This window comes from Somniosus microcephalus, chromosome 1 (genome assembly GCF_052327205.1).
Source record: "Somniosus microcephalus isolate GS21.2 chromosome 1, FLI_Smic_1.0, whole genome shotgun sequence".
NCBI lineage: Eukaryota > Metazoa > Chordata > Chondrichthyes > Squaliformes > Somniosidae > Somniosus > Somniosus microcephalus.
In genome coordinates this window covers 229,509,157-229,529,228 of record NC_140987.1, presented here as the reverse complement: position 1 = coordinate 229,529,228, position 20,072 = coordinate 229,509,157, and positions in this window count along the sequence as shown.

Sequence of the window (20,072 nt, the reverse complement as noted above, 5' to 3'; positions counted from 1 at the left end):
TCCAATGATAGTGCAAGTTCAGAGGCCTTGTTGAGGTCGAGGTCACTCTGCTCCAACAGTCGCTGTCGGGTGTAAATGGATCTGTGGCCCGCTACAAAAGCGTCCCGGATAAGTTCCTCTGTGTACACGGCGGCCTTTACATCCTTACAACCACAGGCCCGGCCAAGCACAGACAGTGCCTGAAGGTATTCCACGGTCGATTCCCCAGGTTGTTGTTTACGACTCCCCAGAAGGTGCCTGGCGTACACTTCGTTCACTGGGTGCGTGTACTGGTCCTTGAGGAGCTTGATAGCGTCCGCATACGAGGTCGCGTCTTGGATGACCGAGTACACTCGGTGGTTCACTTTGGAGGTCAGGACATCCAGTTTGTCCTCGTCCGATCTGATTGCTGCAGAGGCGGTCAGGAATTTTTCGAAACACTTAAGCCAGTGAGTAAACTTGGTGGATGAGTCCGCCTCCCGATGATCTAAGTCCAGGCATGCTGGTGTGAGGATCTTCTCCATTATAAAAATTTTGTTAATAAAATTGATGCGCTATCAATTACTCATAAAAGACTGAGAGTTAAGAGAGTAACTAAAGGCTTTTATTAACAAAAGAATGAAGGTCTGCCTCGAGTGGTCGACTGGTCCAGAAATACAAAGGGCTGGGGAGCAGTCACCTTTATACTAGGACTTGTGGGAGGAGTCAGCCGAGGCATGTCCAGGCATGTACACAGTGGAATACAAACAGTGGTTTACCACAATGTGTGTGAGTGTTTTTTGGGGGTTTCGTGTGTTCTTGGTTTTCATGTGGGAAGGGCCCTGAGTTTGCACAATAAACCATTTTATTTATTCACATTGTCCATGTTTGATCTTTGAAGTGTTTGTTGCCTTAACCGGCTGAGGGCTTGCACAGCGGCTGCAATCATGTTCTTTCATTGGCACAAGCCATTTCCTGACAGGGGGCCTACAAGTGACGTTCAATAAGCCGCCGACGGGCGGCCCTTGGACCTTCTGCCTCCCTCCTGGGCTGGTACTCCTCATCCTCCTCCTACTCATGCTCCTCCTGCTCCTCCTCCTGAGGTGGTGGTCCAACGTGAGGTGGCAGTGCCTGAGTCCTGCGGATAGCCAGGTTGTGCAGCATGCAGCAAACGACGACGAATTGGGAGACTCGCTCCTGCGAATACTGGAGGGCTCCCCCAGAGCGATCCAGACAGCGGAACCGTTGCTTCAGGACGCCGATTGTTTGTTCGATGAGGTTCCTGGTCGCTTGATGGCTCTCGTTGTATGCCTCTTCAGCAGGGGTCGTGGGCGCGCGGAGCGGGGTCATGAGCCAGGTACACAAAGGATAGCCTTTGTCCCCGATAAGCCATCCTCTTGGGTGAGGCTGTGCCTGGAACATGTCAGCCACAGTTGTCTGTCGCAGGATAAAGGCATCGTGGCTGCTGCCTGGAAAGCGGGCATTGACAGCTAGGATGCGCTGCCTGTGGTCACACACCAGCTGTACGTTGAGGGAATGGTAGCCCTTCCGGTTGCGGTAATCCTTGGCATGCTCCAGAGTTGCCCGCAAAGACACATGCGTGCAGTCAATGGCGCCCTGCACCATGGGGAAGCCCGCTATTCTTGCAAATCCCACTGCATGCTGCTGCTGCTTGTCCAGGGTCATGGGGAAGGAGATGAATTGACGTCTCCTTCTGGGAGAAGTTAGCGATGTCCCCAGCAGCGGATTGGACGGAGCCGGTGGCATAGAAGTTGAGAGCCACCGTCACCTTCACTGCCACCGACAGAGACGTCCTGCGCATCAGCTGTGGACGCAGATCTTTGTGAAGCAGCTGGCAGATGTCTGCAACCACCTCCCTTCTGAATCGCAGCCTCCTAACACACTGCGCGGCAGACATGTTGAGATAGGAGAACTGCTGGCGGTATACCCTGGGTGGGTAAGGCCTCACTTGGTGATGCCTGTTGCCCCTCTGCGTCTAGCCAGGGCTGCCACTCTCTCACGGTGTCTGTAAGCCCTTCCGACATAAGGCTGAAACTCAGCGTTGGCACCCAATGCAGCCCCCATAATATGCTGGCAAACACTGAGATCTCAATGAAGGCAAAGAGAATTGCACAGCTCTGGCCTGAAGCCAAAAAGACCTGTCCTAGTGTTGGGCCAAAGCAGTAAGCTCTCTTCCTTGGTCTCTCTCCAAAAATCCGTTGCACAAGAGTGAATGCTGCAAAATGGCTGCCCATTACAGTGCAGGGTAAGTGCCCTTTAATTTGCGCTCCCCGCGGCCCGCCTCGGCTGTGTACCGTTCCACTTCACAGTCGTTAGGGCCGCCCGGCGCACAATGGGGCGGCGCGAGTGAAGTTCCGGTTCCGGGCGCACAAAGGGCGTTGCACGACGAAATGACGTCATGATCTGCGCGCGCAGCTGAGCGCGCGCAAAGACTTTGCACCGGCGCTAAATGTCTACTGAAGTTGGGGCGAGGCGCAGATCGTGCTGCGCCCGGGCGCTAAGCGCCTAGCGCTCGAGATCTGCTCCTCCTAAGGCGCTAACGCCTGGCGCAGCCAACTGAATTTCTAGGCCCTTGTTTTTAAAAGACTGTTTTAAAAGAAGCCCAGAAAAAGGGACACATAAAATGGCCGCCAGACACCGTGACCGACTTATTGGGACACTTTCAAATGGTTCCTGCAGTCCCCAGACAGCCTTTGTGTATTCAACCCACAGTAAGTTCTGGAAGCCGTTTCTGAGAAAACGAAACCAGACACGTACGCATACATAAAGATTGGATGCAGATCCAGTCAGATCAGCCTGTAGATAAAGCCCATCTAAATGTTTACCCAGACAAAGGGAAACAGTTTCTTATTCATAAGGGGAGCATCAAAGACCCATTAAAGAGATTAAGAAGACATCCGAAACAATGCAGGGTCATTCCAGACCAGAGATGGCCATCACCGGCCATCCCGAAAGCAGTTTAAATATAATAACTACCCCGCTGTGCAACAAACCCGCCAAAAGTTAAACAAAGACTAACCTTGATTTGGCGGGAGATAAAGGCTTCTCCTGAGAAGTATAATTGGAGACACCCGGGGTAGCCATCGAGACCAGGGGGGCCATAGCAGCGATTAGCCATCAGCGGCGATTAGCCATCAGCAAAGAGAACAGTCATCATGGTGCTATCATCGTATTGGTGGCATCATCGCTTAAAGAAGAAGAAGAAGGTGATTCGAGTCTGCATCCTGCCCCGGGGTAACCATCGGGAGATCGTCGACAAACTCCGGGCCGTTTGATGAGACAAAACTACAGAAGAAACCTATATGAAAGCCGGCTAGAGGCTCCCAACCGTGGTCAAGCAGATGGTCTCTTCCCCCACATCGACATCCAGGCCCGCTGAGATCCAGCCTGTCCGTGACCTTCATCGCGAGGATGAGATGGCGTGTCGCAGCTCGCAGCCTGTAGCACTGATCACGAGGAGACAGGATGCCTGAAAGGATCAAAACGCAGACCTGTTTCAAAACCTTGCAATTCCTAGTTGGATTGGTGAGCATGTTTCTGGCCCTACATAATCGGATCTAGATAGGTTTAAGGGGATGGGCATTTTGGGTATAATTAACATGAGTTGTTGTCCCTTGATGTTCCGTGTGTTTCCCCATTTCATGATGATCTTTGTAAAGTATAATATGCCTGTATCTATTTTAGCTAGTACTGTATTGTTATGATTTGTTTTTCCCTCCCATGTACCCTCTTATATGCTTGCATTTGATTTGTTTTTCATTATGCAATAAAATTTCATTTTGTTTCATTAAACTTGGTTTATAAGAGTATTCTCTGCATTGTAGTTCCTGCACCTAAGTCCAGTGTCTAGAACCTAAGGGGTGAGTGGGTTGAACCACTCAAGGTTTTACTGTGCAAAAGAGAGAGAGAGGCCTCTGGCGAGAGAAACCTCTGCGACCTCAGAGAGAAAACCCCTTACAGAAAATGGCGACCGCGGCAGGACACTGGCAGCAGGATTGCAATGTATTAGACCCAAGTTTGAATGGTCGAAATGCAATGGATGAGAGGATAGCGGATTATGTCTTTGGTAAGGTAAATCTCACTAAACAGTGGATTTCCGATCTCTTACTGGATGGGCATCCGGTAGACGCAGCCATCAGGTGGACAGAGAGCAAAGAGCATAAGAAGTCAGTGGAAAAGGCAGTGTGGCTGATGTGCTACAAGAAACAGGTCCAGATTTTGGACAAAGTCGTTGCAGCACAGGCAGCCAGGATCACTACCCAGGCAGCAGAGACAGAGGAAAAGGCCATGGGTGGGGAAAAACTCATCACAGCACTTCACGCGCTGAATCAGGAACGCCAAGTTGTAGCTAGTCAACATCAGGCTAGAATAGAGTATCTGGAATGCCAGGTTACTGAGGCAAAGGTCCATGAAGCGAGAATATGGGAGAAAAACACCCGCCTCGCACAACAGCTAAGAGTGCAGGAGGAGAGAGTAGTGGAAGTCAAGGCAGCTTACAAGCTGGCTCTAGAACATGGGTTTGAGAGCGCAGACCATGGCCCCTGCCAAAAGACCATAGAGGACCTGAGAACAGCCTTGGTTAAGGCAAAAGGCATGGTATGCCTCGTAAGTCCAAAAGCAAGTCAGATTGACTTTTTGCAGGAATCCAAACACCCGATTCCTTGCGAAGTAGTTGTGGCATCAGCCACTGAACCCTCAGCCCCGCCGAGCTATACTGAGGCTTGACCCGAGAAGGGGGTGGTGGAAGAAAGGGTAGCCGAGGTGGTACAGGAGGAGGAACAGCCCCTGGTAGTACACCCGGAGCAGGCACCAATGTGTCCGACTCGGCACCAGAGGTTCGGTCCCAACGCCGCAGATGGCACGAACGGACCCCACGTGAACCAGATCATGGTGCCCTACGCTGCCCCACAACTAAGATCCATGGTGAGTCACCTCCCAAGACTCACAGTAAAGGGAGATCCCTCAGTTCATTTCAGGGAGATAGAGGAGACAGCCGCCATCAATGATTGTGATGATCTTGAACAGGCAAAGATGCTGCTCTTCTCCCTGGATAGCACGATCCTTCAGTGCCTCTCAGACGAGAGTAAGAGGGGGCAAAAAGGGTATATGGATCTCAGGGATGAGGTCTTGGAAGTTATGGGAGTGGACGATGGTAATCCATTCCAATGGGTGGAAGGGACTGTGCAGCTAACTGGAGAACCCCCACGGGTTTTCGCAGAAAGGCTGTGGCCAGTGTATCGACGCAGTTGTCCGGGCATGCCTGAATGGGTTGCAATGAACGCAGAACAGCGAGTTCATTGGCTCTGTTGCTTGGTTGCCAACAGCTTGCCACAGATACAGGCCCTAGCCAAATTTTGGTTTGACACCCAAGGTCCCGGTGTCATGGAGGAAACGGTGCTCTGCCAGCTCACTGTTGCCTACAAGAATTGTAGAAGTGAGGAGGTACCTCCCTCTAAGGGAAAGGTGCATGAGGCAAAACCCGCAGCCACAAGTAAGAAGGAGTGGCATCAGGAGGGGAATCGCCCTGCCCAAGCCAAGATCAATTGCTACGGGTGTGGGAAGGATGGACATTGGCGCAAGGACTGTAAAAATCCATGGAAGGTGTGGTAAACCACTGTTTGTATTCCACTGTGTACATGCCTGTACATGTCTCGGCTGACTCCTCCCACGAGTCCAGGTATAAAGGTGACTGCTCCACAGTCCCTCTGTATTCTGGACCGGTCGACCACTCGAGGCACACCTTCATTCTCTTGTTAATAAAAGCCTGTTAATTACTCGCTTAATCTCAGTCTTTTGAGTTATTGATAGCGCATCAATTTTATTAACAAGATTTTTATAATGGAGAAGATCCTCACACCAGCATGCCTGGACTTAGATCATCGGGAGGCGGACTCATCCACCAAGTTTACTCACTGGCTTAGGTGTTTTGAAAAATTTCTGATCGCCTCCGCTGAAATGATCAAATCGGACGAGGACAAACTGGACGTCCTGACCTCCAAAGTGAACCACCGAGTGTACTCGGTCATCCAGGACACGACCTCGTACGCGGATGCTATCAAGCTCCTCAAGGACCAGTACACGCGCCCAGTGAACGAGGTGTACGCTAGGCACCTCCTGGGGAGTCGTAAACAACAACCTGGGGAATCGACCGAGGAATACCTTCAGGCACTGTCTGTGCTTGGCCGGGCCTGTGGTTGTAAGGATGTAAAGGCCGCCGTGTACACAGAGGTACTTATCCGGGACGCTTTTGTAGCGGGCCACAGGTCCAATTACACCCGACAGCGACTGTAGGAGCAGAGTGACCTCGATCTCAACAAGGCCTCTGAACTCGCACTATCATTGGACGCAGCCTACCGGGGCATGGACGCCAACTCCTCTGCACCGTGGACGCCACGGGGAACGACAGCCTGGGACATGGTAGGACCGTCTCATAGCGCCGTGCCACCCCAGCCACATCCCAGCAACGGCCCAACTACCGCAGCAGTGTCCCAAGGCCAGACAGCAGTGCCCCAAGGCCAGAAATGCTACTTCTGTGGCCAGGCCAAACACCCCAGAGCGCGCTGCCCGGCGAAAAAGGCAATCTGCTCGGGCTGCGGGAAGAAAGGACACTACGCCAGCGTCTGCAGGGCCAAAGCCACCCCGAACACCAGCAGCGCCGTGTGTGGGCCGTGCGGGCCGCCATCTTGGGCCTCCCCAGCCATGTGCGAACCACCGGAACAGCAGCCATTTTGGACGCCTCCAGCCACATGGGGATCATGGACGCCGCCATCTTGGACGACAGCCAGGAGGCAGCAGGCCCCCAACACCGCCTCATCTGCTACCCGCAGCGACACACCGACCCCTACGCTGGCCTCCGTTATGCTGGACCAAGCGAGACCGCACCAGCTGGCCCGGTCCACAATGGACATTAAGGTAAATGGTCACGAAAGAATCTGCCTTTTTGACTCTGGGAGCACGGAGAGCTTCATCCACCCCGACACGGTGCGGCATTGCTCTCTCCCAGTCCTGCCTGAGCACCAGCGGGTTTCTATGGCCTCTGAGTCCCAGTCGGCGGACATTGGCGGCTACTGCGTGGTGACACTCGTAGTAGACGGGACTGTGTATGATAATTTTAAACTTCTGGTCCTGCCCCACCTCTGCGCTGCCGTTCTACTGGGGTTAGATTTTCAGTGCCACCTTAAAAGTGTTGCGATGGCGTACGGTGGACCCCTCCCCCCACTCACAGTCCGCAGCCAGCAGCTTCCAAATTGCCCGCCGCGCACCAGGTGCAACCTCTCCACACTCAGAGTCACCCCCCCCCCCCACTGTTTGCTAACCTCACCCCCGACTGTAAGCCCATCGCCACAAAGAGCAGGCGATACAGTGCCGGGGACAGGGTTTTCATTAAAACCGAAGTGGAGCGGCTCCTGAAGGAGGGGATTATTGAGGGCAGCACCAGCCCCTGGCGAGCCCAGGTTGTGGTCGTTAAGACCGGCGAGAAGCAGCGCCTGGTTATCGACTACAGCCAAACAATAAATCGCTACACCCTGCTGGACGCTTACCCACTCCCCCGTATAGCTGATATGGTCAACCAGATCACGCAGTACCGCGTCTTCTCGACCATTGACCTGAAATCAGCATACCACCAGCTCCCTATCTGCCCTGAGGACCACCAGTATACTGCCTTTGAGGCAAACGGCCGCCTCTATCACTTCCTTAGGGTTCCCTTTGGCGTCACCAACGGGGCCTCCGTCTTCCAAAGGGAGATGGACCGGATGGTCGATCAAAATGCGTTGCAGGCCACCTTCCCATACCTGGACAATGTGACCATCTGCGGCCATGACTTGCAGGACCATGACGCAAACCTCGAAAAATTCCTCTGCACCGCCAAACTCCTCAACCTGACGTACAACAAGGAGAAGTGCATATTCCGCACAACCCGCCTCGCCATCCTTGGCTGTGTTGTGGAACACGGAGTCATCGGTCCCGACCCCGACCTGATGCGTCCCCTTATGGAACTCCCAATGCCCCACTGCCTCAAGGCCCTGAAGAGGTGCCTAGGGCTTTTCTCTTATTACGCCCAGTGGGTCCCCTACTATGCGGACAAGGCCCGTCCGCTGATCAAGTCCACCTCTTTTCCCGTGACGGCAGAGGCCCGCTTAGCCTTCCACCGTATCAAGGAAGGCATTGCCAAAGCCACCATGCACGCAGTGGACGAATCCATCCCCTTCCAGGTGGAAAGCGACGCGTCCGACTTTGCCCTGGCCGCTACCCTCAATCAGGCGGGGAGACCCGTGGCCTTCTTTTCACGAACACTCCAGGGCCCGGAAACCAGACACTCCGCTGTTGAGAAGGAGGCCCAGGCTATTGTGGAGGCTGTGCGTCATTGGAGGCACTACCTGGCCGGAAAACGATTTACCCTGCTCACTGACCAGCGTTCAGTTGCGTTAATGTTTAACAACAAGCAGAGGGGCAAAATCAAAAACGACAAGATCTTGAGGTGGAGAATCGAACTTTCCACCTAAAATTATGAGATCTTGTACCGGCCCGGGAAGCTCAATGAACCCCCGGATGCGCTATCGCGTGGCACCTGCGCCAGCGCGCAGATCGATAGACTGCGGGCCCTCCACAATGACCTCTGCCACCCGGGGGTCACCAGGTTCTTCCACTTCATCAAGGCCCGCAACCTGCCTTACTCCATTGAGGAGGTCAGGACCATGACCAGGAACTGCCAAGTCTGCGCTGAGTGCAAACCGCACTTTTATAGACCAGACAGGGCTCACCTGATAAAAGCCACTCGCCCCTTCGAGCGCCTGAGCGTTGATTTTAAAGGGCCTCTCCCCTCCTCTGACTGCAATGTGTACTTCCTCAACATTATTGATGAGTACTCCCATTTCCCGTTCGCCATCCCCTGCCCGGACATGACCAGTGCCACGGTCATTAAATGTCTGAACGACCTCTTCACCCTGTTCGGTTTCCCCAGCTATATCCATAGCGACCGGGGCTCATTGTTTATGAGCGACGAACTCCATCAGTACCTGCTCGCTAGGGGTATTGCCACAAGCAGGACCACCAGTTACAACCCCCGGGGGAATGGACAGGTGGAAAGATAGAATGCGACAGTTTGGAAGGCCGCCCTGCTAGCCTTAAAGTCTAGGGGCCTTCCGACCTCCCGCTGGCAGGATGTGCTCCCCGATGCGCTCCACTCTATTCGGTCACTGCTTTGCACTGCCACTAACGCCACCCCTCATGAGAAAATGTTTGTCTTCCCAAGGAAGTCCACATCGGGGACATTGCTACCGCCATGGCTGACGTCCCCAGGGCCCGGTCCTACTGAGAAGACACGTGAGGACCCATAAAACGGACCCCCTGGTCGAAAGGGTCGACCTCCTCCACGCCAACCCCCAGTATGCTTACATTGCGTACCCGGACGGGCGGGAGGACACAGTCTCCATACGAGACCTTGCACCCTTGGGGGCGCAGTAACCCACTACCCACTACCAGCTCCCCCCACCTTCATTCTCTTGTTAATAAAAGCCTGTTAATTACTCGCTTAATCTCAGTCTTTTGAGTTATTGATAGCGCATCAGAAGGATAATAAGGGAAAATCTCCCGCAGCCCAAGCCCCAGCCCAGACCGTCGCCCCAGCACCGGCCCAAACACAAGCCGCAGCTCCCATCCCAGCAAAGGGAGCTGGTGCAGCTATGGATCCCACTGCGATAGAATCAATTTTAGAGACAATGCGGTCTCTTATGATCGCGCAGGGGAAGGTAGCCATCACCACTCGTCTTGTCGCTCCCGAAACCCCGACTTCTGTGACCAAATGACTAGAGCCGGTGCAGCCCGTCTACCTGTGTGCGTTGCGATATGATGTATGGAGGCGACCCCTCGTGGAGATGGAGGTGGAGGAGGTAAAGGGGACCTATTTGTTGGATACGGGGGCATCGTGCACCGTGATCCACACAGATGACCCTGCCACCTCACCTCTGTCCACCGGGGTTCCATATATTCTGTCGGGCTTCACAGGCAAGGAACAGGCTGGCGCATTTTCCATTCCCCTCTCCGTTCATTTAGGACCACTCCGCACCAAGTGGAAGTGTACACTGATGAAGTGGGAGGTGGAGGGTGTAAAGTGGATCCTCGGGTCCGATTTCTTGGCAGAACACGGGATCCTCGTGGATCTAAGAAATCATTGTCTTTGGGGAGCGGGTAAGGGTAAACAGGGCAAAGTAGTTGTTATCCCAGGGAAAGGAGAAAGAGGGACCCTGTGCACCGTGAAGCCAAAAGAGGGCTACGACCTCGAGCTCATGGTCGCAGGCATCCCACAAGATCTGCAGGCATTCGTGTCAGACCACCTGACCACGTTTGCCACTCACAAACACGATTGCGGGAGGGTCACCGGGTTTGAGGTCAGAGTCGACGGAGACCACATGGCCCGACCCCAAAAACAGTACATCTTCCTCTGGGAAGCGGAGCCCGACATGGAGACAGCAATGTCTTCATTGGTGCAGCAGGGCGTGTTGAGACCGATAGTCACCCATGTAAACTCTCCTTTGTGGCCGGTGAGGAAGCCGGACGATTCCTGGAGAGCCACGGTGGACTACAAAGTCCTCAATAGCAACATCCCAGCCTGCACGCTGATGGTAGCAGCAGTTGCCGGCCTGATAGGGATTATTCCAGCCTCCGCGACTATTATGTCCGTGTATAATTGAGACACGGACTGCAGGAGTTGATTATAACAAGTCTTTACTGAATGGAGACAACCTGGAAACTGAAATTACAGAAGCCTGCTAGGGCCTTTTATACAGGGGTGGTCACTGCCGGTACTGCAGTCTGAGACCAGTTATTCCCTTAAAGGTACATACACAACAATTCCTCCCCTTTTAGATAAACAGTACATGACATTCATTTAACAACTAAATAATAGCTAATTACAATTACAAATACGGTTGCTAGATACTTTGGTTGAAGTTAAGCAATTATAAGTTCAGTCTTTGAGGAGGCTTCCTGATTCTGTCTGGATAATGCCTCTTTGGGGTATCAGGTTCTTCTGGCAAGGTTGAGTCGGGATCAATGTCGTTGTTTGGTTCGTCTGCTTCCAATATCACCGATTCTGCGGTAGATGCCATTGGTACTTCGGTTTCATCGCCAGGTGTATCAGATCGTGGTGTGGAGTTGACGTTTTCCAGTGACTCTAGAATCTGGTCAGCATGGCGTCTTACAATGCTCTCTCCAACGTCCACGGTATACATTAGAGGTCCTTGCCATGTACAGATCGTTCCTGGCTGCCATTTCTCTGTGCGGTAGTCCCGGGCCAAAACTGTTTGACCTATCTTAAAACTCCTGGTCGGCATTTCATTCATATTCTGAAACTGCCTGTTCTCCACATCTCTTCTGACGTTTGGCTTAACCAAATCCAAGCGGCATCGTAGTCTTCGATTGAAGAACATCATGGCTGGAGTTTGTATGGTAACCGCATGTGTCGCATTCCGGTAGGCAAACAAGAAGTTATTCACCTTGTGTTGTAGGGGTATATCTTCATTACACATTGCCTTGATAGCCTTCTTGAATGTTTGAACAAACCTCTCGGCCAATCCATTAGTGGCTGGATGATATGGGGCGGATGTGTAATGCTTAACACCATTGTTCTTTAAGAACCTCCGGAACTCTTCAGACACAAACTGTGGTCCATTGTCAGAGCAAATCTGTTCAGGCAGCCCATTCCTGGCGAATATGGTTCGTAAGACTGTGATAGTTTTTTCTGTGGTGGTTGAGGACATTTTTATTACCTCTGGCCACTTTGAATGTGCATCCACCGCAATTAAAAACATCGAGTCCATAAAGGGACCAGCAAAATCAATGTGCATCCTTTGCCATGGAGATGAGGGTCACTCCCATGGATGTAGAGGGGCTTGTGGTGGGGCGTTTTGGACCTTCTGGCATCCTATACAGCTCTTGGTCATCTCTTCGATTTCTCTATCAATTCCCGGCCACCACACAAACGCTCTGGCTAAGTTCTTCACTTTTACCGCTCCCAGATGACCCTCATGAAGCTCATTGAGCACTCTATCCTTCAATTTGGGTGGAATTACTACTCTGGATCCACACATCAACGTTCCTCTGCACACTGACAGCTGTTCTCTTCTCGGCGAGAATGCTGGCAGCAGTGGTTCACCATGTGCTGGCCATCCCTTCACCGTTAAATCATAGACCCAGGAGAGTGTCGGGTCATTTCGTGTTTCCTTTTCTATGTTTGCATTCGTCACCGGGAGACATTCGACTATAGTCGAGTGGAATAACTCCACTGGATCCACTGCCAGTTCTTCTTCCCCCGTCGGCAACGGTAGGCACGACAATCTATCAGCATTCCCATGCTGTTTAGTTCCTTTGTACTCGATGTCATATTGGTGTGCCCCTAGGAAAAGGGACCACCTCTGTAGCCGTTGTGCCATCATTATCGGTACGCCCTTCTGAGGGTTGAAAATGGAGACGAGTGGTTGATGATCAGTTAGTAGAATAAATTTCTGACCGTGCAGGTAGTGATTGAACTTCCTCACCCCCCACACCAGGCTGAGGGCCTCTCTGTCAATCTGGGCGTAGTTACGCTCGGCTGAAGTTAACGAGCGTGACGCAAAAGCTATCGGCCTCTCTGAACCATCAAGGAATTTATGTGACGGTACCGCCCCAATGCCGTAGGGAGACCTTTCAAAATGATAATTGCAGATTGGATTCAAGGTCAAATATATAAGAATGCACTCCTCCCATTGTAAACATTCTCTGATGCTTTTTGATGCACCACACATAATTATAGGGGTATAGATAGACTAACTGAGTGGGCAGTAAGGTAGCAAATGAAGTATAATGTTGGGAAATATGAGGTTATTCACTTTGGTAAGAAGAATAGTTAAACAGAATATTTTATAAATGGTGAGAAACTTTCAAATGTTGGTGTTCAGAGAGATTTGGGTGTCCTCGTGCAAGAAACTCAGAAAGCTAGCATACAGGTACAGCAAGCTATTAGGAAGTCAAATGGCATGTTGGCCTTTATTGCAAGGGGGCTGGAGTATAAGAGTAAGGAAGTCTTGCTACAATTGTACAGAGCCTTGGTGAGACCACACCTGGAGTGCTGTGCACAGTTTTGGTCTCCATATCTAAGGAAGGATACACTTGCCTTGGAGGCGGTGCAATAAAGGTTCAATAGATTGATTTCTGGGATGAGAGGGCTGTCCTAGGATGAGAGATTGTGTAGAATGGACCTATACTCTCTGGAGTTTAGAAAAATGAGAGGTGATCTCATTGAAGCATACAAGATTCTGAAGGGGATTGACAGGGTAGATGCTGAGAGGTTGTTTCCCCTGGCTGGATTGTCTAGAACTAGGGGCCAAAGTCTCAGGATAAGAGGTTGGCCATTTAAGACTGAGATGAGGAGGAATTTCTTCACTCAGAGGATTGTGAATCTTTGGAATTGTCTGCCCCAGAGGGCTGTGCATGCTGTGTCTTTAAATATATTCAAGGCTGAGATAGATAGATTTTTGGACTCTAGGGGAATCAAGGGATATGGGGATAGGGCGGGAAAGTGGAGTTGAGGTCGATGATCAGCCATGATCTTATTGAACGGCAGAGCTGGCTCGAGGGGCCGTATGGCCTACTCCTACTCCTATTTCTTATGTTCTTATGTTCTTGCATCAGTCTTTATTATTGCATCTTTTAAATATAGAAACATATTACAGGTACATGATACATTTTCCAGTGAGTTCAGGGAAATAATTTTTCTTTCAATTTACAGGCAGAAGAATATATCCCCTAATTTTTGTAAAGCATCAATGAGTAATTGCATTCTGGAGACTGAAATCTTGTTAAGGGACTGTGGGCTGTAGGGTAGTGGATTTGTGGCCTGTTGATGGACAGCAGCTTTCAAGGGGCAGTTCTGATGAAAGGACCTGGAACTTTGGGGGTAATTTTAGCCCCCCCATGAAGGCCGGGAGAGGGTTGGGGGTGCGGGTGGGTTTAAGTGGTCAAATATGTGAAACCCGACCCCAATCAGCCGCAAACATGCCTACTTCTGTTTTAACCTTGGCGGGTTTGGGGGCATCCAAGTAACCCACTCTGGAGAGGCAGATTCCTCAGTATAATATGGAAATGAGGCTCCATTCCTGATATTTTGATAACCATTTAAATTTAATGTTGGCCGGCCAGGTTTAGCAGAGCTCGGGGAAATTGGCAGCTAAAGGGAGGCAGGAGAAGGCGCATCCAGAAGGTAAGTGCTTTTTATAGCACTGCTTGTGGGCCAGGAGGAGCAGGAGTGCTCCGCCCTCCCACCAACTAGCGATGCTCCCCAGTCCCCCCTCCCTCTCGATTACCAGTCTGACTCCCCCACCACCAACCTGCGATGTTTCCTCGTTGCCTGGCTGCTGCCTTCTACTGCTGGCTTTCCCACTCGGCAGCTGGCTGGCTGCTGGGGTGGGAAGCAGAGTAAAGAAATTATAATGTGGTCTTGCTCTTAAATTCTGCAGGACCTCTGCATTCCAGGTATTTGCGGTTTCTCCCCCGCAAATGTGACCCTCGTTCCCTCCCCGTCTCCCCATAAAACTCTGTTTCTCTCTCCACAGATGTTGCCTGACCTACTGCGCATTTTTAGCATTTGCTGTTTTTAGTTCAGATTTCCAGCATCCGCTGTACTTTGCTTTAGCTTTCAAGGGGGACTCTGTTCTTCACCGTAGTGTGATTTTGGAGGGACTATTGCTATCACTGTTGCTTACAAAACTAGGGTGGGCCATCTCTGCAATTGACTTTAAGAAATGAAATCAGACCTTCAGATTTTGGACCATCAGACTCAACCTGATTAAAACAGTTGGGCCGCCTGTCACTTGGGGTCACATACAATTATCAGTCATACAGATTTCCTGCGAACCTCAGTGTAAACTCTCCGGGGCTTGCGTATTATGTTTGCCCTGTTACCAAGCCCCGCAGAAAAAGTCTGGAGCATTTGTAACCTTGCAGTTTCCTTCATAAATCTTCTATTACCAGCTGTGAGCAAAAAAAAGGCTTCAGGATATAAATAATGCCCTTTTGCCCAAATGAGGACATTTTTTTGGACTCACGGTTCTCCCGAGATCCCTTGACTTCAATGCAGCTATTGCATACTGGTCACCTTCAAATGTTAAAGACCAGCAACCATTTAATATAACATCTGCCACACCGATGTGCTCCTTATATAAATTTATAGCTACAAGCCAGATCCCTTCATGGAATAAAACATGACAACTAATTTAATCCCTGTGCAATAGGATTTCTTTGCAGATCAATGGACTCACAGTATCCCCTTTCTGGCTGTTTATTCTATATTCAAAGGTATATTGCTCCTGTCTTTTTTCGGTTAATCATTAATTCTGATCATTTTTCTTTCACAAATAATTCAGAAATGTCTATATTAAGTTTTTTAAGCACTCTGAGTCATCTCTCAGGATGTAATTAGCAAAATTTAAAAGTACTGTAAGTTGTTATGTATTTGCTTTTAAAACAGACCAAGTTCACAGAGGCCATAGGCTGATGGAACTAGAATATGTGCAACTGCCATTGAATTTACAAGTAGGTCACTGAGAAAGAAACACTGGCTGGTACAGTTCTAACACGCACATAATAGCAATAATACCGCAGAGGCAGGCTTTGTGCAGGGGCGATAGAAGGCATGAAATGGGGAAGATCGTGGGATGTGGGGCAATGTCCAATTTCAACAGGCAAAGCTCATTACATTTTACTTCTGGGTTTCGAGTCTACAATGTGTGTGAGCAGGTGTGATGCGCACCCCCATGATGTGATTTCACCTCGACTATTTAAAGGGCCAATGTACTCATGGAATTTGGAGAAATTGGGAGGATTTCATTAGAGAGGAAAAAATTTGAAATGGAGTCATGACGGTCAAAGTTTATTCCTGTTTCAACAACACCTCATTTGATGTACTGCTGTGTGCAGTAAGGACCAGGAAGGAGGTAATATTCCCAAGCAACGGTAAGATGAAATAAAAACAGAAAATGCTGGAAATACTCAGCAGGTCAGGCAGCATCTATGGAGAGGGAACCAGAGTTAATGGCCGGAATTTTCCGGGGGGTCAGCGGGCAGGATTGGTGGTGGGTCGGGTGGAAAATTTGATACATTTGACAGCGGGTCGGGGACGTGCTGCCAACCTGCCACAACGTGCCTTTCCCGATGTCGGGCCTGTCAACGCTGAGCAGACCTGAGAGGCAGCGGCAGTCGACCCAATTCAGGTAAATAGTGGCTTGTTTAGAGCCACTTAAGAATGATTTTCAGCTCACTTTTTGCATTTGACAGCTTGCCCATGGGGTCCTCGCTGGTTCCAAAGATGCACACAAATCTGTCCAAGAAAGCAGTGTTGAAAATAAAACTTTCAATGTTTGACACCACATTAAACTTTACATGTTGTTTGTTGGTATGATTGGACTAGGATGAGGGTGAGTGTGAGGGGTGGCTAGTGAGATGGGGAAGTGATAACATAAATAGAGAGAGAGGGATGGGTGGAGGTGCAAGGCAAGTTGGTGTGAGTATGGGTGTGCAGGAGTATAAGAACATAAGAACATAAGAAATAGGAGCAGGAGTAGGCCAATCGGCCCCTCGAGCCTGCTCCGCCATTTAAGAAGATCATGGCTGATCTGATCCTAACCACCAATCTACTATCACAGAACCATCTCCTGAATCTAACAGAATTAGACACACGAAATAGGAGCAGGATCAGACTACACGGCCCCTGGGCCCGCTCCGCTACCCACAGGGCCATGTCCGATCCGAACCTAGACTCATGTCCAAATTCCTGCCCACTCCCCGTAACCCTTAATTCCCTTTACTTCTAGGAAACTGTCTATTTCTGTTTTAAATTTATGTAATGATGTAGCTTCTACAGCTTTTTGGGGCAGCATATTCCATGGACCTACCACCCTCTGAGTGAAGTAATTCCTCCTCATCTCAGTTTTGAAAGAGCAGCCCCTTATTCTAAGACTATGCCCCCTAGTTCTAGTTTCACCCATCATCAGGAACATCCTCCCCGCATCCACTCGATCCAACCCCTTCACAATCTTATCGCCTAGAAATTGGGTTTTGGCTTAGCCAGGGCTTTAGCGCCGGAAGTTAGTGCCGGCGCTAAGTACCCTGCGCGCGCCAAAAATTCAGTGGCGCCGCGCCCAAACGGCTGCCGGCGCTACTGAAGGGTCTTAGCACCTGGAAAAGGGCGCTAACTGCCGTTTCGCGCCGCAATTCCGGCGCTGCGGCACCCGATGTGGTGCGGCAGGCTGGGGAAGTGCAGGCCTCCTCCTTCCATTAAGGAGGAGCTGCCTGCACCCGGCCGCGGCCCGCGCAAATCTGCTTAAAAATGAGCCCGGCACCTCGGACAAGTGCCGGGCTTGCATCTGTTCCGCGGGGGGTGGGAGAGAAGTCCGGGGAGGGAGCTGCGGGCAGGCGGCCGGCGGGAAAGCGGCCGGCCGCCGCGGGGCCTTTAATGCGCTGGCGCTAACTGCAGTAAGGCACCTCTGACAAAACGCTGGTTGCGGCTGCCACGGGCGAGGCGGCCGCAACTCAATTTCGGAGTTCGGGCGGGTTACCACGGCAACCGGGATGCTGCGCACACCGATGACGTCATCGGTGCCGGCGCAGCGCTACCGGAGCAACGCCGATTTAGGGCCCCAGGGAATTTCACTACTGGCCATAACTCCGGCGCAAGGCCCTCTAGTGCCTCAAATGAGGCGCTAAGGCTACTGAATTTTCAGCCGTATATGTTTCAATAAGATCGCCTCTCATTCTTCTGAACTCCAATGAGTAGAGTCCCAATCTACTCAACCTCTCCTCATATGTCCATCCCCTCATCCCTGGGATTAACCGAGTGAACCTTCTTTGTACTGACTCGAGAGCAAGTATGTCTTTTCTTAAGTATGGACACCAAAACTGTATGCAGTATTCCAGGTGCGGTCTCACCAATACCTTGTACAACTGAAGCAATACCTCCCTATTTTTATATTCCATCCCCCTAGCAATGAAAGCCAACATTCCATTGGCCTTCTTAATCACTTGCTGCACCTACATACTAACCTTTTGAGTTTCGTGCACCAGGACCCCCAGATCCCTTTGTACTTCAGTACTTTCCAGTTTCTTGCCATTAAGATAATAACTTGCTGTACGATTTGTCCTGCCAAAGTGCATAACCTCACACTTTCCAGTATTGTATTCCATCTGCCAAATCTCTGCCCACTTACTTAGCCTGTCTATGTCCCCTTGCAGGTTTTTTATGTCCTCTTCACTCACTACTTTCCCTCCCATCTTAGTATCATCTGCAAACTTTGATATGTTACACTCGGTCCCCTCCTCCAAATCGTTAATATAGATTGTAAAGAGCTGGGGACCCAGCACTGACCCCTGCGGAACACCACTAGTTACTGATTGCCAGTCTGAGAATGAACCATTTATCCCAACTCTCTGCCTTCTGTTAGATAACCAATCCTCTATCCATGCCAGAATATCACCCCCAATCCCATGATTTTTTATCTTAAGCAATAATCTTTTGTGTGGCACCTTGTCAAATGCCTTTTGGAAGTCTAAACACACTACGTCCACTGGTTCCCCTTTATCCACCCTATATGTTACTTCCTCAAAGAACTCCAGCAAATTTGTCAAACATGACTTCCCCTTCATAAAACCATGCTGACTTTGTCCTATTAAATTATGATTATCCAAATGTCCTGTTACTGTCTCCTTAATAATGGACTCCAAAATTTTACCTACCACAGATGTTAGGCTAACCGGTCTATAGTTTCCAGCCTTCTGTCTACTGCCCTTTTTAAATAAGGGTGTTACATTTGCAGTTTTCCAGTCTGCCGGGACCTTTGCTGAGTCCAGGGAGTTTTGGAAAATTATTACCAATGCATCCACAATCCCTACTGCCACTTCCCTCAAGACCCTAGGATGTAAGCCATCAGGTCCAGTTGATTTATCCGCCTTGAGTCCCATTATTTTACCGAGTACCACTTCCTTAGTGATTTTGATCGTGTTTAGCTCCTCCCCCGCATAGCCCCTTGTTTGTCCAGTGTTGGGATATTCTTAGTGTCTTCTACTGTAAAGACTGGTACAAAATATTCATTCAGTGTTTTTGCTATCTCCATATTTCCCACCATTAATTTCCCGGTCTCATCCTCTAAGGGACCAACATTTACTTTAGCCACCCTTTTTCTTTTTATATAACTATAAAAACGCTTACTATCTGTTTTTACATTTTTTGCTAATTTACTTTCATAATCTATCTTCCCTTTCTTAATCAATCTTTTTGTTATTTTTTGCTGTCTTTTAAAGTTTTCCCAATCCTCTATCCTCCCACTAGATTTGGCTACCTTATATGCCCTTGTTTTTAGTCGAACACGATCCTTAATTTCTTTACTTAGCCACGGATGGCTGTCTTTTCTTTTACACCCTTTTCTTCTCAGTGGAATATATTTTTTGGGGGGAAGGCAAAGTAATGGGGATGTGATGAGAGGCACAGCAGGATGAGATTGATTGTAGCTTTGCAGTAACGTTTTGTGATCTACCGAGATCATTGAAAGGTTTGTGCCACTGCAGCCAGGTCCTCCTGACGAGATCCCTGCTTGTGCCCTCCTGTGCAATGTGCAACCAGACTGTTTTGGTCTCCTGGGGAGGTGTCTTCCGCCCGTCAGAAGGGAGGAGGACCTCCCTGCATGCTGTGACTCTCTCCATAAGCATATGGAGGGACTCATGGGAGAACCTGAGTGCAGCCCTGTGCCTTTGTGCAGTGATTGTCAGTGTTTGCAGCACCTACCTCAGTGCTGTAGATCACTGACAGCACAAATGCCAAAATAAATTTGGACATGGTCCCTTTAAGGAAACCGGCTGATGACTGTAATAATATCAGCAAATAGTGATGTTATTTGCCTGTTTGATTATCATGCCTTACCAGCATAATTGCAAGTATTGATTGCTTGTGCCTGACCAGCAGAGGGCATGTGACCGAGACAAGCAAGGCAGTTTAGTTTAGTTTCAGTTTCGTTCTAGATGCATCACTAGCCTGATGTCTCCTGTAAATGCTGTTAAAAGAGTTGAACAAG